Source organism: Phyllobates terribilis, unplaced genomic scaffold (genome assembly GCF_046119375.1).
Source record: "Phyllobates terribilis strain yellow unplaced genomic scaffold, ASM4611937v1 Scaffold_779__1_contigs__length_684578, whole genome shotgun sequence".
In the NCBI taxonomy this organism is placed as follows: Eukaryota; Metazoa; Chordata; class Amphibia; order Anura; family Dendrobatidae; genus Phyllobates; species Phyllobates terribilis.
The window spans coordinates 178,447-195,302 of record NW_027363539.1 but is presented as its reverse complement, the minus strand read 5'-3'; the positions used below and the strand labels follow the sequence as shown (position 1 = coordinate 195,302).

At 44.8% G+C, this 16,856-nt stretch overlaps 13 non-coding genes across 13 annotated transcripts; all 13 read left to right on the top strand.

The window, feature by feature from the left end:
- The first annotated feature begins 275 nt into the window (after nt 1-275).
- On the top strand, nt 276-466 carry LOC141239580 (U2 spliceosomal RNA). The gene has a single exon (XR_012304937.1). It is a non-coding gene; the product is annotated as a U2 spliceosomal RNA (small nuclear RNA).
- A 1,115-nt stretch (nt 467-1,581) lies between these two features.
- LOC141239579 (U2 spliceosomal RNA) lies at nt 1,582-1,772 on the top strand. Its single transcript, XR_012304936.1, has one exon. It is a non-coding gene; the product is annotated as a U2 spliceosomal RNA (small nuclear RNA).
- A 1,115-nt stretch (nt 1,773-2,887) lies between these two features.
- On the top strand, nt 2,888-3,078 carry LOC141239578 (U2 spliceosomal RNA). The gene has a single exon (XR_012304935.1). It is a non-coding gene; the product is annotated as a U2 spliceosomal RNA (small nuclear RNA).
- A 1,115-nt stretch (nt 3,079-4,193) lies between these two features.
- On the top strand, nt 4,194-4,384 carry LOC141239577 (U2 spliceosomal RNA). Its single transcript, XR_012304934.1, has one exon. It is a non-coding gene; the product is annotated as a U2 spliceosomal RNA (small nuclear RNA).
- Nucleotides 4,385-5,498: 1,114 nt separating this feature from the next.
- On the top strand, nt 5,499-5,689 carry LOC141239576 (U2 spliceosomal RNA). The gene has a single exon (XR_012304933.1). It is a non-coding gene; the product is annotated as a U2 spliceosomal RNA (small nuclear RNA).
- Nucleotides 5,690-6,803: 1,114 nt separating this feature from the next.
- LOC141239575 (U2 spliceosomal RNA) lies at nt 6,804-6,994 on the top strand. Its single transcript, XR_012304932.1, has one exon. It is a non-coding gene; the product is annotated as a U2 spliceosomal RNA (small nuclear RNA).
- Nucleotides 6,995-8,109: 1,115 nt separating this feature from the next.
- On the top strand, nt 8,110-8,300 carry LOC141239573 (U2 spliceosomal RNA). The gene has a single exon (XR_012304930.1). It is a non-coding gene; the product is annotated as a U2 spliceosomal RNA (small nuclear RNA).
- A 1,115-nt stretch (nt 8,301-9,415) lies between these two features.
- Nucleotides 9,416-9,606, top strand: LOC141239572 (U2 spliceosomal RNA). Its single transcript, XR_012304929.1, has one exon. It is a non-coding gene; the product is annotated as a U2 spliceosomal RNA (small nuclear RNA).
- Nucleotides 9,607-10,718: 1,112 nt separating this feature from the next.
- Nucleotides 10,719-10,909, top strand: LOC141239571 (U2 spliceosomal RNA). The gene has a single exon (XR_012304928.1). It is a non-coding gene; the product is annotated as a U2 spliceosomal RNA (small nuclear RNA).
- Nucleotides 10,910-12,024: 1,115 nt separating this feature from the next.
- On the top strand, nt 12,025-12,215 carry LOC141239570 (U2 spliceosomal RNA). Its single transcript, XR_012304927.1, has one exon. It is a non-coding gene; the product is annotated as a U2 spliceosomal RNA (small nuclear RNA).
- Nucleotides 12,216-13,330: 1,115 nt separating this feature from the next.
- LOC141239569 (U2 spliceosomal RNA) lies at nt 13,331-13,521 on the top strand. The gene has a single exon (XR_012304926.1). It is a non-coding gene; the product is annotated as a U2 spliceosomal RNA (small nuclear RNA).
- A 1,115-nt stretch (nt 13,522-14,636) lies between these two features.
- On the top strand, nt 14,637-14,827 carry LOC141239568 (U2 spliceosomal RNA). The gene has a single exon (XR_012304925.1). It is a non-coding gene; the product is annotated as a U2 spliceosomal RNA (small nuclear RNA).
- A 1,115-nt stretch (nt 14,828-15,942) lies between these two features.
- On the top strand, nt 15,943-16,133 carry LOC141239567 (U2 spliceosomal RNA). The gene has a single exon (XR_012304924.1). It is a non-coding gene; the product is annotated as a U2 spliceosomal RNA (small nuclear RNA).
- The last annotated feature ends 723 nt before the right edge of the window (nt 16,134-16,856 follow it).

Here is a 16,856-nt window from a genome sequence, read left to right as displayed (position 1 = left end):
TTCCACCCCACCCCCCGCCTTAATTGGTTCTCCTCCCTTCCAACGGTGTTGAGGCGGGTGGGAACAGCAGGGGGTGAAGGTGCTGTGTTTAAAGAGGTGGAGTTATGCAGATCTAAAACGCGTGGATTGCAGCAGCAGCAAGCCGAAAAGTGCAGGCATGTAAGGGATCTAGAGGTTGACAACATGTCTTCTTAACGGGAGTCCAGGAGCTCATCTCCACAAATGGACTTTTCAGGATCCTTGGGTGGCTCCGTAGTTTGAAACCAATTCTGGTTATCGCTTCTCGGCCTTTTGGCTAAGATCAAGTGTAGTATCTGTTCTTATCAGTTTAATATCTGATACGTCCCCTATCTGGGGACCATATATTAAATGGATTTTTAGAACAGGGAGATGGAAAAAGAGCTTGCTCTGTCCACTCCACGCATTGACCTGGTATTGCAGTATCTCCAGGACCGGTGCACCCCTTCTTTAATGCAGTTTCTAAAATCAGAAAGAATTGAATTCAATGTTTTTTGTTCATTTTGCTTGTTTGTCGGATTTTGGGATGGACTCTTTGGCTTTGCTTTTCTTCTCCTCATTGGATTTTTCATGTTCAAAGTTGCAGAAGCCAGATTACAAGCTCATTTTGGTTCAACTTCAGCAACTGTGCATTGCATTGCCATGTAATGTGATGCAATGCTATCTTTCTAGCTCTCCCTTTTTACTTCCTTTTGGATAAACAGACATATTAGGCAAGCATTTTGGAGCTTTCACCTAAATAACTACAGGTGGTGAGATAAGCTGCACAATATAATTGACCTTTCAGTATATTGTTGCACACACACCATCTATTTAGCAAATGCCCTTGTTATCAACAGCAGCCTTTTAAACTCACCTGAGCTAACAGGTATGTGCGCTGGTTACTCTGCTGCGCTTAAAATTTCTTTTTTGGTTTGCTACAATGCCTTTTCTGAAACGTTGTCTCCTTCTGCTGGAACACTGACTTCTTTCATTTAATGCCTGCAGACTATAAAAGAGAACCCAACCCAAAAAGTTTGGTTGATTAGTCTGTGGCATTCTGTTAAACTGTTGCTTATGGCGGTCTCTGTGAGCTTCTCAGCGACATTCAGCCAGCCAGGTATCCTGCCTGCAGTAGATGGAATGTGGCAATGGAACGCTGGCTGCGCGTGTCATAATAGGCTCTGAGCCTTTATATACCTGTGCACAGCAGCAGCCACCTTCAGTCTGCTGCTGGACAGCCAGCAGCAGCAGCAGCAGGAGAGGTATGTAATCAGGAGCCCTCCTGCTAAGGGTAGACAGCTGCTCGTTCCACCCCACCCCCCGCCTTAATTGGTTCTCCTCCCTTCCAACGGTGTTGAGGCGGGTGGGAACAGCAGGGGGTGAAGGTGCTGTGTTTAAAGAGGTGGAGTTATGCAGATCTAAAACGCGTGGATTGCAGCAGCAGCAAGCCGAAAAGTGCAGGCATGTAAGGGATCTAGAGGTTGACAACATGTCTTCTTAACGGGAGTCCAGGAGCTCATCTCCACAAATGGACTTTTCAGGATCCTTGGGTGGCTCCGTAGTTTGAAACCAATTCTGGTTATCGCTTCTCGGCCTTTTGGCTAAGATCAAGTGTAGTATCTGTTCTTATCAGTTTAATATCTGATACGTCCCCTATCTGGGGACCATATATTAAATGGATTTTTAGAACAGGGAGATGGAAAAAGAGCTTGCTCTGTCCACTCCACGCATTGACCTGGTATTGCAGTATCTCCAGGACCGGTGCACCCCTTCTTTAATGCAGTTTCTAAAATCAGAAAGAATTGAATTCAATGTTTTTTGTTCATTTTGCTTGTTTGTCGGATTTTGGGATGGACTCTTTGGCTTTGCTTTTCTTCTCCTCATTGGATTTTTCATGTTCAAAGTTGCAGAAGCCAGATTACAAGCTCATTTTGGTTCAACTTCAGCAACTGTGCATTGCATTGCCATGTAATGTGATGCAATGCTATCTTTCTAGCTCTCCCTTTTTACTTCCTTTTGGATAAACAGACATATTAGGCAAGCATTTTGGAGCTTTCACCTAAATAACTACAGGTGGTGAGATAAGCTGCACAATATAATTGACCTTTCAGTATATTGTTGCACACACACCATCTATTTAGCAAATGCCCTTGTTATCAACAGCAGCCTTTTAAACTCACCTGAGCTAACAGGTATGTGCGCTGGTTACTCTGCTGCGCTTAAAATTTCTTTTTTGGTTTGCTACAATGCCTTTTCTGAAACGTTGTCTCCTTCTGCTGGAACACTGACTTCTTTCATTTAATGCCTGCAGACTATAAAAGAGAACCCAACCCAAAAAGTTTGGTTGATTAGTCTGTGGCATTCTGTTAAACTGTTGCTTATGGCGGTCTCTGTGAGCTTCTCAGCGACATTCAGCCAGCCAGGTATCCTGCCTGCAGTAGATGGAATGTGACAATGGAACGCTGGCTGCGCGTGTCATAATAGGCTCTGAGCCTTTATATACCTGTGCACAGCAGCAGCCACCTTCAGTCTGCTGCTGGACAGCCAGCAGCAGCAGCAGCAGGAGAGGTATGTAATCAGGAGCCCTCCTGCTAAGGGTAGACAGCTGCTCGTTCCACCCCACCCCCCGCCTTAATTGGTTCTCCTCCCTTCCAACGGTGTTGAGGCGGGTGGGAACAGCAGGGGGTGAAGGTGCTGTGTTTAAAGAGGTGGAGTTATGCAGATCTAAAACGCGTGGATTGCAGCAGCAGCAAGCCGAAAAGTGCAGGCATGTAAGGGATCTAGAGGTTGACAACATGTCTTCTTAACGGGAGTCCAGGAGCTCATCTCCACAAATGGACTTTTCAGGATCCTTGGGTGGCTCCGTAGTTTGAAACCAATTCTGGTTATCGCTTCTCGGCCTTTTGGCTAAGATCAAGTGTAGTATCTGTTCTTATCAGTTTAATATCTGATACGTCCCCTATCTGGGGACCATATATTAAATGGATTTTTAGAACAGGGAGATGGAAAAAGAGCTTGCTCTGTCCACTCCACGCATTGACCTGGTATTGCAGTATCTCCAGGACCGGTGCACCCCTTCTTTAATGCAGTTTCTAAAATCAGAAAGAATTGAATTCAATGTTTTTTGTTCATTTTGCTTGTTTGTCGGATTTTGGGATGGACTCTTTGGCTTTGCTTTTCTTCTCCTCATTGGATTTTTCATGTTCAAAGTTGCAGAAGCCAGATTACAAGCTCATTTTGGTTCAACTTCAGCAACTGTGCATTGCATTGCCATGTAATGTGATGCAATGCTATCTTTCTAGCTCTCCCTTTTTACTTCCTTTTGGATAAACAGACATATTAGGCAAGCATTTTGGAGCTTTCACCTAAATAACTACAGGTGGTGAGATAAGCTGCACAATATAATTGACCTTTCAGTATATTGTTGCACACACACCATCTATTTAGCAAATGCCCTTGTTATCAACAGCAGCCTTTTAAACTCACCTGAGCTAACAGGTATGTGCGCTGGTTACTCTGCTGCGCTTAAAATTTCTTTTTTGGTTTGCTACAATGCCTTTTCTGAAACGTTGTCTCCTTCTGCTGGAACACTGACTTCTTTCATTTAATGCCTGCAGACTATAAAAGAGAACCCAACCCAAAAAGTTTGGTTGATTAGTCTGTGGCATTTTGTTAAACTGTTGCTTATGGCGGTCTCTGTGAGCTTCTCAGCGACATTCAGCCAGCCAGGTATCCTGCCTGCAGTAGATGGAATGTGGCAATGGAACGCTGGCTGCGCGTGTCATAATAGGCTCTGAGCCTTTATATACCTGTGCACAGCAGCAGCCACCTTCAGTCTGCTGCTGGACAGCCAGCAGCAGCAGCAGCAGGAGAGGTATGTAATCAGGAGCCCTCCTGCTAAGGGTAGACAGCTGCTCGTTCCACCCCACCCCCCGCCTTAATTGGTTCTCCTCCCTTCCAACGGTGTTGAGGCGGGTGGGAACAGCAGGGGGTGAAGGTGCTGTGTTTAAAGAGGTGGAGTTATGCAGATCTAAAACGCGTGGATTGCAGCAGCAGCAAGCCGAAAAGTGCAGGCATGTAAGGGATCTAGAGGTTGACAACATGTCTTCTTAACGGGAGTCCAGGAGCTCATCTCCACAAATGGACTTTTCAGGATCCTTGGGTGGCTCCGTAGTTTGAAACCAATTCTGGTTATCGCTTCTCGGCCTTTTGGCTAAGATCAAGTGTAGTATCTGTTCTTATCAGTTTAATATCTGATACGTCCCCTATCTGGGGACCATATATTAAATGGATTTTTAGAACAGGGAGATGGAAAAAGAGCTTGCTCTGTCCACTCCACGCATTGACCTGGTATTGCAGTATCTCCAGGACCGGTGCACCCCTTCTTTAATGCAGTTTCTAAAATCAGAAAGAATTGAATTCAATGTTTTTTGTTCATTTTGCTTGTTTGTCGGATTTTGGGATGGACTCTTTGGCTTTGCTTTTCTTCTCCTCATTGGATTTTTCATGTTCAAAGTTGCAGAAGCCAGATTACAAGCTCATTTTGGTTCAACTTCAGCAACTGTGCATTGCATTGCCATGTAATGTGATGCAATGCTATCTTTCTAGCTCTCCCTTTTTACTTCCTTTTGGATAAACAGACATATTAGGCAAGCATTTTGGAGCTTTCACCTAAATAACTACAGGTGGTGAGATAAGCTGCACAATATAATTGACCTTTCAGTATATTGTTGCACACACACCATCTATTTAGCAAATGCCCTTGTTATCAACAGCAGCCTTTTAAACTCACCTGAGCTAACAGGTATGTGCGCTGGTTACTCTGCTGCGCTTAAAATTTCTTTTTTGGTTTGCTACAATGCCTTTTCTGAAACGTTGTCTCCTTCTGCTGGAACACTGACTTCTTTCATTTAATGCCTGCAGACTATAAAAGAGAACCCAACCCAAAAAGTTTGGTTGATTAGTCTGTGGCATTCTGTTAAACTGTTGCTTATGGCGGTCTCTGTGAGCTTCTCAGCGACATTCAGCCAGCCAGGTATCCTGCTGCAGTAGATGGAATGTGGCAATGGAACGCTGGCTGCGCGTGTCATAATAGGCTCTGAGCCTTTATATACCTGTGCACAGCAGCAGCCACCTTCAGTCTGCTGCTGGACAGCCAGCAGCAGCAGCAGCAGGAGAGGTATGTAATCAGGAGCCCTCCTGCTAAGGGTAGACAGCTGCTCGTTCCACCCCACCCCCCGCCTTAATTGGTTCTCCTCCCTTCCAACGGTGTTGAGGCGGGTGGGAACAGCAGGGGGTGAAGGTGCTGTGTTTAAAGAGGTGGAGTTATGCAGATCTAAAACGCGTGGATTGCAGCAGCAGCAAGCCGAAAAGTGCAGGCATGTAAGGGATCTAGAGGTTGACAACATGTCTTCTTAACGGGAGTCCAGGAGCTCATCTCCACAAATGGACTTTTCAGGATCCTTGGGTGGCTCCGTAGTTTGAAACCAATTCTGGTTATCGCTTCTCGGCCTTTTGGCTAAGATCAAGTGTAGTATCTGTTCTTATCAGTTTAATATCTGATACGTCCCCTATCTGGGGACCATATATTAAATGGATTTTTAGAACAGGGAGATGGAAAAAGAGCTTGCTCTGTCCACTCCACGCATTGACCTGGTATTGCAGTATCTCCAGGACCGGTGCACCCCTTCTTTAATGCAGTTTCTAAAATCAGAAAGAATTGAATTCAATGTTTTTTGTTCATTTTGCTTGTTTGTCGGATTTTGGGATGGACTCTTTGGCTTTGCTTTTCTTCTCCTCATTGGATTTTTCATGTTCAAAGTTGCAGAAGCCAGATTACAAGCTCATTTTGGTTCAACTTCAGCAACTGTGCATTGCATTGCCATGTAATGTGATGCAATGCTATCTTTCTAGCTCTCCCTTTTTACTTCCTTTTGGATAAACAGACATATTAGGCAAGCATTTTGGAGCTTTCACCTAAATAACTACAGGTGGTGAGATAAGCTGCACAATATAATTGACCTTTCAGTATATTGTTGCACACACACCATCTATTTAGCAAATGCCCTTGTTATCAACAGCAGCCTTTTAAACTCACCTGAGCTAACAGGTATGTGCGCTGGTTACTCTGCTGCGCTTAAAATTTCTTTTTTGGTTTGCTACAATGCCTTTTCTGAAACGTTGTCTCCTTCTGCTGGAACACTGACTTCTTTCATTTAATGCCTGCAGACTATAAAAGAGAACCCAACCCAAAAAGTTTGGTTGATTAGTCTGTGGCATTCTGTTAAACTGTTGCTTATGGCGGTCTCTGTGAGCTTCTCAGCGACATTCAGCCAGCCAGGTATCCTGCTGCAGTAGATGGAATGTGGCAATGGAACGCTGGCTGCGCGTGTCATAATAGGCTCTGAGCCTTTATATACCTGTGCACAGCAGCAGCCACCTTCAGTCTGCTGCTGGACAGCCAGCAGCAGCAGCAGCAGGAGAGGTATGTAATCAGGAGCCCTCCTGCTAAGGGTAGACAGCTGCTCGTTCCACCCCACCCCCCGCCTTAATTGGTTCTCCTCCCTTCCAACGGTGTTGAGGCGGGTGGGAACAGCAGGGGGTGAAGGTGCTGTGTTTAAAGAGGTGGAGTTATGCAGATCTAAAACGCGTGGATTGCAGCAGCAGCAAGCCGAAAAGTGCAGGCATGTAAGGGATCTAGAGGTTGACAACATGTCTTCTTAACGGGAGTCCAGGAGCTCATCTCCACAAATGGACTTTTCAGGATCCTTGGGTGGCTCCGTAGTTTGAAACCAATTCTGGTTATCGCTTCTCGGCCTTTTGGCTAAGATCAAGTGTAGTATCTGTTCTTATCAGTTTAATATCTGATACGTCCCCTATCTGGGGACCATATATTAAATGGATTTTTAGAACAGGGAGATGGAAAAAGAGCTTGCTCTGTCCACTCCACGCATTGACCTGGTATTGCAGTATCTCCAGGACCGGTGCACCCCTTCTTTAATGCAGTTTCTAAAATCAGAAAGAATTGAATTCAATGTTTTTTGTTCATTTTGCTTGTTTGTCGGATTTTGGGATGGACTCTTTGGCTTTGCTTTTCTTCTCCTCATTGGATTTTTCATGTTCAAAGTTGCAGAAGCCAGATTACAAGCTCATTTTGGTTCAACTTCAGCAACTGTGCATTGCATTGCCATGTAATGTGATGCAATGCTATCTTTCTAGCTCTCCCTTTTTACTTCCTTTTGGATAAACAGACATATTAGGCAAGCATTTTGGAGCTTTCACCTAAATAACTACAGGTGGTGAGATAAGCTGCACAATATAATTGACCTTTCAGTATATTGTTGCACACACACCATCTATTTAGCAAATGCCCTTGTTATCAACAGCAGCCTTTTAAACTCACCTGAGCTAACAGGTATGTGCGCTGGTTACTCTGCTGCGCTTAAAATTTCTTTTTTGGTTTGCTACAATGCCTTTTCTGAAACGTTGTCTCCTTCTGCTGGAACACTGACTTCTTTCATTTAATGCCTGCAGACTATAAAAGAGAACCCAACCCAAAAAGTTTGGTTGATTAGTCTGTGGCATTCTGTTAAACTGTTGCTTATGGCGGTCTCTGTGAGCTTCTCAGCGACATTCAGCCAGCCAGGTATCCTGCCTGCAGTAGATGGAATGTGGCAATGGAACGCTGGCTGCGCGTGTCATAATAGGCTCTGAGCCTTTATATACCTGTGCACAGCAGCAGCCACCTTCAGTCTGCTGCTGGACAGCCAGCAGCAGCAGCAGCAGGAGAGGTATGTAATCAGGAGCCCTCCTGCTAAGGGTAGACAGCTGCTCGTTCCACCCCACCCCCCGCCTTAATTGGTTCTCCTCCCTTCCAACGGTGTTGAGGCGGGTGGGAACAGCAGGGGGTGAAGGTGCTGTGTTTAAAGAGGTGGAGTTATGCAGATCTAAAACGCGTGGATTGCAGCAGCAGCAAGCCGAAAAGTGCAGGCATGTAAGGGATCTAGAGGTTGACAACATGTCTTCTTAACGGGAGTCCAGGAGCTCATCTCCACAAATGGACTTTTCAGGATCCTTGGGTGGCTCCGTAGTTTGAAACCAATTCTGGTTATCGCTTCTCGGCCTTTTGGCTAAGATCAAGTGTAGTATCTGTTCTTATCAGTTTAATATCTGATACGTCCCCTATCTGGGGACCATATATTAAATGGATTTTTAGAACAGGGAGATGGAAAAAGAGCTTGCTCTGTCCACTCCACGCATTGACCTGGTATTGCAGTATCTCCAGGACCGGTGCACCCCTTCTTTAATGCAGTTTCTAAAATCAGAAAGAATTGAATTCAATGTTTTTTGTTCATTTTGCTTGTTTGTCGGATTTTGGGATGGACTCTTTGGCTTTGCTTTTCTTCTCCTCATTGGATTTTTCATGTTCAAAGTTGCAGAAGCCAGATTACAAGCTCATTTTGGTTCAACTTCAGCAACTGTGCATTGCATTGCCATGTAATGTGATGCAATGCTATCTTTCTAGCTCTCCCTTTTTACTTCCTTTTGGATAAACAGACATATTAGGCAAGCATTTTGGAGCTTTCACCTAAATAACTACAGGTGGTGAGATAAGCTGCACAATATAATTGACCTTTCAGTATATTGTTGCACACACACCATCTATTTAGCAAATGCCCTTGTTATCAACAGCAGCCTTTTAAACTCACCTGAGCTAACAGGTATGTGCGCTGGTTACTCTGCTGCGCTTAAAATTTCTTTTTTGGTTTGCTACAATGCCTTTTCTGAAACGTTGTCTCCTTCTGCTGGAACACTGACTTCTTTCATTTAATGCCTGCAGACTATAAAAGAGAACCCAACCCAAAAAGTTTGGTTGATTAGTCTGTGGCATTCTGTTAAACTGTTGCTTATGGCGGTCTCTGTGAGCTTCTCAGCGACATTCAGCCAGCCAGGTATCCTGCCTGCAGTAGATGGAATGTGGCAATGGAACGCTGGCTGCGCGTGTCATAATAGGCTCTGAGCCTTTATATACCTGTGCACAGCAGCAGCCACCTTCAGTCTGCTGCTGGACAGCCAGCAGCAGCAGCAGCAGGAGAGGTATGTAATCAGGAGCCCTCCTGCTAAGGGTAGACAGCTGCTCGTTCCACCCCACCCCCCGCCTTAATTGGTTCTCCTCCCTTCCAACGGTGTTGAGGCGGGTGGGAACAGCAGGGGGTGAAGGTGCTGTGTTTAAAGAGGTGGAGTTATGCAGATCTAAAACGCGTGGATTGCAGCAGCAGCAAGCCGAAAAGTGCAGGCATGTAAGGGATCTAGAGGTTGACAACATGTCTTCTTAACGGGAGTCCAGGAGCTCATCTCCACAAATGGACTTTTCAGGATCCTTGGGTGGCTCCGTAGTTTGAAACCAATTCTGGTTATCGCTTCTCGGCCTTTTGGCTAAGATCAAGTGTAGTATCTGTTCTTATCAGTTTAATATCTGATACGTCCCCTATCTGGGGACCATATATTAAATGGATTTTTAGAACAGGGAGATGGAAAAAGAGCTTGCTCTGTCCACTCCACGCATTGACCTGGTATTGCAGTATCTCCAGGACCGGTGCACCCCTTCTTTAATGCAGTTTCTAAAATCAGAAAGAATTGAATTCAATGTTTTTTGTTCATTTTGCTTGTTTGTCGGATTTTGGGATGGACTCTTTGGCTTTGCTTTTCTTCTCCTCATTGGATTTTTCATGTTCAAAGTTGCAGAAGCCAGATTACAAGCTCATTTTGGTTCAACTTCAGCAACTGTGCATTGCATTGCCATGTAATGTGATGCAATGCTATCTTTCTAGCTCTCCCTTTTTACTTCCTTTTGGATAAACAGACATATTAGGCAAGCATTTTGGAGCTTTCACCTAAATAACTACAGGTGGTGAGATAAGCTGCACAATATAATTGACCTTTCAGTATATTGTTGCACACACACCATCTATTTAGCAAATGCCCTTGTTATCAACAGCAGCCTTTTAAACTCACCTGAGCTAACAGGTATGTGCGCTGGTTACTCTGCTGCGCTTAAAATTTCTTTTTTGGTTTGCTACAATGCCTTTTCTGAAACGTTGTCTCCTTCTGCTGGAACACTGACTTCTTTCATTTAATGCCTGCAGACTATAAAAGAGAACCCAACCCAAAAAGTTTGGTTGATTAGTCTGTGGCATTCTGTTAAACTGTTGCTTATGGCGGTCTCTGTGAGCTTCTCAGCGACATTCAGCCAGCCAGGTATCCTGCCTGCAGTAGATGGAAAGTGACAATGGAACGCTGGCTGCGCGTGTCATAATAGGCTCTGAGCCTTTATATACCTGTGCACAGCAGCAGCCACCTTCAGTCTGCTGCTGGACAGCCAGCAGCAGCAGCAGGAGAGGTATGTAATCAGGAGCCCTCCTGCTAAGGGTAGACAGCTGCTCGTTCCACCCCACCCCCCGCCTTAATTGGTTCTCCTCCCTTCCAACGGTGTTGAGGCGGGTGGGAACAGCAGGGGGTGAAGGTGCTGTGTTTAAAGAGGTGGAGTTATGCAGATCTAAAACGCGTGGATTGCAGCAGCAGCAAGCCGAAAAGTGCAGGCATGTAAGGGATCTAGAGGTTGACAACATGTCTTCTTAACGGGAGTCCAGGAGCTCATCTCCACAAATGGACTTTTCAGGATCCTTGGGTGGCTCCGTAGTTTGAAACCAATTCTGGTTATCGCTTCTCGGCCTTTTGGCTAAGATCAAGTGTAGTATCTGTTCTTATCAGTTTAATATCTGATACGTCCCCTATCTGGGGACCATATATTAAATGGATTTTTAGAACAGGGAGATGGAAAAAGAGCTTGCTCTGTCCACTCCACGCATTGACCTGGTATTGCAGTATCTCCAGGACCGGTGCACCCCTTCTTTAATGCAGTTTCTAAAATCAGAAAGAATTGAATTCAATGTTTTTTGTTCATTTTGCTTGTTTGTCGGATTTTGGGATGGACTCTTTGGCTTTGCTTTTCTTCTCCTCATTGGATTTTTCATGTTCAAAGTTGCAGAAGCCAGATTACAAGCTCATTTTGGTTCAACTTCAGCAACTGTGCATTGCATTGCCATGTAATGTGATGCAATGCTATCTTTCTAGCTCTCCCTTTTTACTTCCTTTTGGATAAACAGACATATTAGGCAAGCATTTTGGAGCTTTCACCTAAATAACTACAGGTGGTGAGATAAGCTGCACAATATAATTGACCTTTCAGTATATTGTTGCACACACACCATCTATTTAGCAAATGCCCTTGTTATCAACAGCAGCCTTTTAAACTCACCTGAGCTAACAGGTATGTGCGCTGGTTACTCTGCTGCGCTTAAAATTTCTTTTTTGGTTTGCTACAATGCCTTTTCTGAAACGTTGTCTCCTTCTGCTGGAACACTGACTTCTTTCATTTAATGCCTGCAGACTATAAAAGAGAACCCAACCCAAAAAGTTTGGTTGATTAGTCTGTGGCATTCTGTTAAACTGTTGCTTATGGCGGTCTCTGTGAGCTTCTCAGCGACATTCAGCCAGCCAGGTATCCTGCCTGCAGTAGATGGAATGTGGCAATGGAACGCTGGCTGCGCGTGTCATAATAGGCTCTGAGCCTTTATATACCTGTGCACAGCAGCAGCCACCTTCAGTCTGCTGCTGGACAGCCAGCAGCAGCAGCAGCAGGAGAGGTATGTAATCAGGAGCCCTCCTGCTAAGGGTAGACAGCTGCTCGTTCCACCCCACCCCCCGCCTTAATTGGTTCTCCTCCCTTCCAACGGTGTTGAGGCGGGTGGGAACAGCAGGGGGTGAAGGTGCTGTGTTTAAAGAGGTGGAGTTATGCAGATCTAAAACGCGTGGATTGCAGCAGCAGCAAGCCGAAAAGTGCAGGCATGTAAGGGATCTAGAGGTTGACAACATGTCTTCTTAACGGGAGTCCAGGAGCTCATCTCCACAAATGGACTTTTCAGGATCCTTGGGTGGCTCCGTAGTTTGAAACCAATTCTGGTTATCGCTTCTCGGCCTTTTGGCTAAGATCAAGTGTAGTATCTGTTCTTATCAGTTTAATATCTGATACGTCCCCTATCTGGGGACCATATATTAAATGGATTTTTAGAACAGGGAGATGGAAAAAGAGCTTGCTCTGTCCACTCCACGCATTGACCTGGTATTGCAGTATCTCCAGGACCGGTGCACCCCTTCTTTAATGCAGTTTCTAAAATCAGAAAGAATTGAATTCAATGTTTTTTGTTCATTTTGCTTGTTTGTCGGATTTTGGGATGGACTCTTTGGCTTTGCTTTTCTTCTCCTCATTGGATTTTTCATGTTCAAAGTTGCAGAAGCCAGATTACAAGCTCATTTTGGTTCAACTTCAGCAACTGTGCATTGCATTGCCATGTAATGTGATGCAATGCTATCTTTCTAGCTCTCCCTTTTTACTTCCTTTTGGATAAACAGACATATTAGGCAAGCATTTTGGAGCTTTCACCTAAATAACTACAGGTGGTGAGATAAGCTGCACAATATAATTGACCTTTCAGTATATTGTTGCACACACACCATCTATTTAGCAAATGCCCTTGTTATCAACAGCAGTCTTTTAAACTCACCTGAGCTAACAGGTATGTGCGCTGGTTACTCTGCTGCGCTTAAAATTTCTTTTTTGGTTTGCTACAATGCCTTTTCTGAAACGTTGTCTCCTTCTGCTGGAACACTGACTTCTTTCATTTAATGCCTGCAGACTATAAAAGAGAACCCAACCCAAAAAGTTTGGTTGATTAGTCTGTGGCATTCTGTTAAACTGTTGCTTATGGCGGTCTCTGTGAGCTTCTCAGCGACATTCAGCCAGCCAGGTATCCTGCCTGCAGTAGATGGAATGTGGCAATGGAACGCTGGCTGCGCGTGTCATAATAGGCTCTGAGCCTTTATATACCTGTGCACAGCAGCAGCCACCTTCAGTCTGCTGCTGGACAGCCAGCAGCAGCAGCAGCAGGAGAGGTATGTAATCAGGAGCCCTCCTGCTAAGGGTAGACAGCTGCTCGTTCCACCCCACCCCCTGCCTTAATTGGTTCTCCTCCCTTCCAACGGTGTTGAGGCGGGTGGGAACAGCAGGGGGTGAAGGTGCTGTGTTTAAAGAGGTGGAGTTATGCAGATCTAAAACGCGTGGATTGCAGCAGCAGCAAGCCGAAAAGTGCAGGCATGTAAGGGATCTAGAGGTTGACAACATGTCTTCTTAACGGGAGTCCAGGAGCTCATCTCCACAAATGGACTTTTCAGGATCCTTGGGTGGCTCCGTAGTTTGAAACCAATTCTGGTTATCGCTTCTCGGCCTTTTGGCTAAGATCAAGTGTAGTATCTGTTCTTATCAGTTTAATATCTGATACGTCCCCTATCTGGGGACCATATATTAAATGGATTTTTAGAACAGGGAGATGGAAAAAGAGCTTGCTCTGTCCACTCCACGCATTGACCTGGTATTGCAGTATCTCCAGGACCGGTGCACCCCTTCTTTAATGCAGTTTCTAAAATCAGAAAGAATTGAATTCAATGTTTTTTGTTCATTTTGCTTGTTTGTCGGATTTTGGGATGGACTCTTTGGCTTTGCTTTTCTTCTCCTCATTGGATTTTTCATGTTCAAAGTTGCAGAAGCCAGATTACAAGCTCATTTTGGTTCAACTTCAGCAACTGTGCATTGCATTGCCATGTAATGTGATGCAATGCTATCTTTCTAGCTCTCCCTTTTTACTTCCTTTTGGATAAACAGACATATTAGGCAAGCATTTTGGAGCTTTCACCTAAATAACTACAGGTGGTGAGATAAGCTGCACAATATAATTGACCTTTCAGTATATTGTTGCACACACACCATCTATTTAGCAAATGCCCTTGTTATCAACAGCAGCCTTTTAAACTCACCTGAGCTAACAGGTATGTGCGCTGGTTACTCTGCTGCGCTTAAAATTTCTTTTTTGGTTTGCTACAATGCCTTTTCTGAAACGTTGTCTCCTTCTGCTGGAACACTGACTTCTTTCATTTAATGCCTGCAGACTATAAAAGAGAACCCAACCCAAAAAGTTTGGTTGATTAGTCTGTGGCATTCTGTTAAACTGTTGCTTATGGCGGTCTCTGTGAGCTTCTCAGCGACATTCAGCCAGCCAGGTATCCTGCCTGCAGTAGATGGAATGTGGCAATGGAACGCTGGCTGCGCGTGTCATAATAGGCTCTGAGCCTTTATATACCTGTGCACAGCAGCAGCCACCTTCAGTCTGCTGCTGGACAGCCAGCAGCAGCAGCAGCAGGAGAGGTATGTAATCAGGAGCCCTCCTGCTAAGGGTAGACAGCTGCTCGTTCCACCCCACCCCCCGCCTTAATTGGTTCTCCTCCCTTCCAACGGTGTTGAGGCGGGTGGGAACAGCAGGGGGTGAAGGTGCTGTGTTTAAAGAGGTGGAGTTATGCAGATCTAAAACGCGTGGATTGCAGCAGCAGCAAGCCGAAAAGTGCAGGCATGTAAGGGATCTAGAGGTTGACAACATGTCTTCTTAACGGGAGTCCAGGAGCTCATCTCCACAAATGGACTTTTCAGGATCCTTGGGTGGCTCCGTAGTTTGAAACCAATTCTGGTTATCGCTTCTCGGCCTTTTGGCTAAGATCAAGTGTAGTATCTGTTCTTATCAGTTTAATATCTGATACGTCCCCTATCTGGGGACCATATATTAAATGGATTTTTAGAACAGGGAGATGGAAAAAGAGCTTGCTCTGTCCACTCCACGCATTGACCTGGTATTGCAGTATCTCCAGGACCGGTGCACCCCTTCTTTAATGCAGTTTCTAAAATCAGAAAGAATTGAATTCAATGTTTTTTGTTCATTTTGCTTGTTTGTCGGATTTTGGGATGGACTCTTTGGCTTTGCTTTTCTTCTCCTCATTGGATTTTTCATGTTCAAAGTTGCAGAAGCCAGATTACAAGCTCATTTTGGTTCAACTTCAGCAACTGTGCATTGCATTGCCATGTAATGTGATGCAATGCTATCTTTCTAGCTCTCCCTTTTTACTTCCTTTTGGATAAACAGACATATTAGGCAAGCATTTTGGAGCTTTCACCTAAATAACTACAGGTGGTGAGATAAGCTGCACAATATAATTGACCTTTCAGTATATTGTTGCACACACACCATCTATTTAGCAAATGCCCTTGTTATCAACAGCAGCCTTTTAAACTCACCTGAGCTAACAGGTATGTGCGCTGGTTACTCTGCTGCGCTTAAAATTTCTTTTTTGGTTTGCTACAATGCCTTTTCTGAAACGTTGTCTCCTTCTGCTGGAACACTGACTTCTTTCATTTAATGCCTGCAGACTATAAAAGAGAACCCAACCCAAAAAGTTTGGTTGATTAGTCTGTGGCATTCTGTTAAACTGTTGCTTATGGCGGTCTCTGTGAGCTTCTCAGCGACATTCAGCCAGCCAGGTATCCTGCCTGCAGTAGATGGAATGTGGCAATGGAACGCTGGCTGCGCGTGTCATAATAGGCTCTGAGCCTTTATATACCTGTGCACAGCAGCAGCCACCTTCAGTCTGCTGCTGGACAGCCAGCAGCAGCAGCAGCAGGAGAGGTATGTAATCAGGAGCCCTCCTGCTAAGGGTAGACAGCTGCTCGTTCCACCCCACCCCCCGCCTTAATTGGTTCTCCTCCCTTCCAACGGTGTTGAGGCGGGTGGGAACAGCAGGGGGTGAAGGTGCTGTGTTTAAAGAGGTGGAGTTATGCAGATCTAAAACGCGTGGATTGCAGCAGCAGCAAGCCGAAAAGTGCAGGCATGTAAGGGATCTAGAGGTTGACAACATGTCTTCTTAACGGGAGTCCAGGAGCTCATCTCCACAAATGGACTTTTCAGGATCCTTGGGTGGCTCCGTAGTTTGAAACCAATTCTGGTTATCGCTTCTCGGCCTTTTGGCTAAGATCAAGTGTAGTATCTGTTCTTATCAGTTTAATATCTGATACGTCCCCTATCTGGGGACCATATATTAAATGGATTTTTAGAACAGGGAGATGGAAAAAGAGCTTGCTCTGTCCACTCCACGCATTGACCTGGTATTGCAGTATCTCCAGGACCGGTGCACCCCTTCTTTAATGCAGTTTCTAAAATCAGAAAGAATTGAATTCAATGTTTTTTGTTCATTTTGCTTGTTTGTCGGATTTTGGGATGGACTCTTTGGCTTTGCTTTTCTTCTCCTCATTGGATTTTTCATGTTCAAAGTTGCAGAAGCCAGATTACAAGCTCATTTTGGTTCAACTTCAGCAACTGTGCATTGCATTGCCATGTAATGTGATGCAATGCTATCTTTCTAGCTCTCCCTTTTTACTTCCTTTTGGATAAACAGACATATTAGGCAAGCATTTTGGAGCTTTCACCTAAATAACTACAGGTGGTGAGATAAGCTGCACAATATAATTGACCTTTCAGTATATTGTTGCACACACACCATCTATTTAGCAAATGCCCTTGTTATCAACAGCAGCCTTTTAAACTCACCTGAGCTAACAGGTATGTGCGCTGGTTACTCTGCTGCGCTTAAAATTTCTTTTTTGGTTTGCTACAATGCCTTTTCTGAAACGTTGTCTCCTTCTGCTGGAACACTGACTTCTTTCATTTAATGCCTGCAGACTATAAAAGAGAACCCAACCCAAAAAGTTTGGTTGATTAGTCTGTGGCATTCTGTTAAACTGTTGCTTATGGCGGTCTCTGTGAGCTTCTCAGCGACATTCAGCCAGCCAGGTATCCTGCCTGCAATAGATGGAATGTGGCAATGGAACGCTGGCTGCGCGTGTCATAATAGGCTCTGAGCCT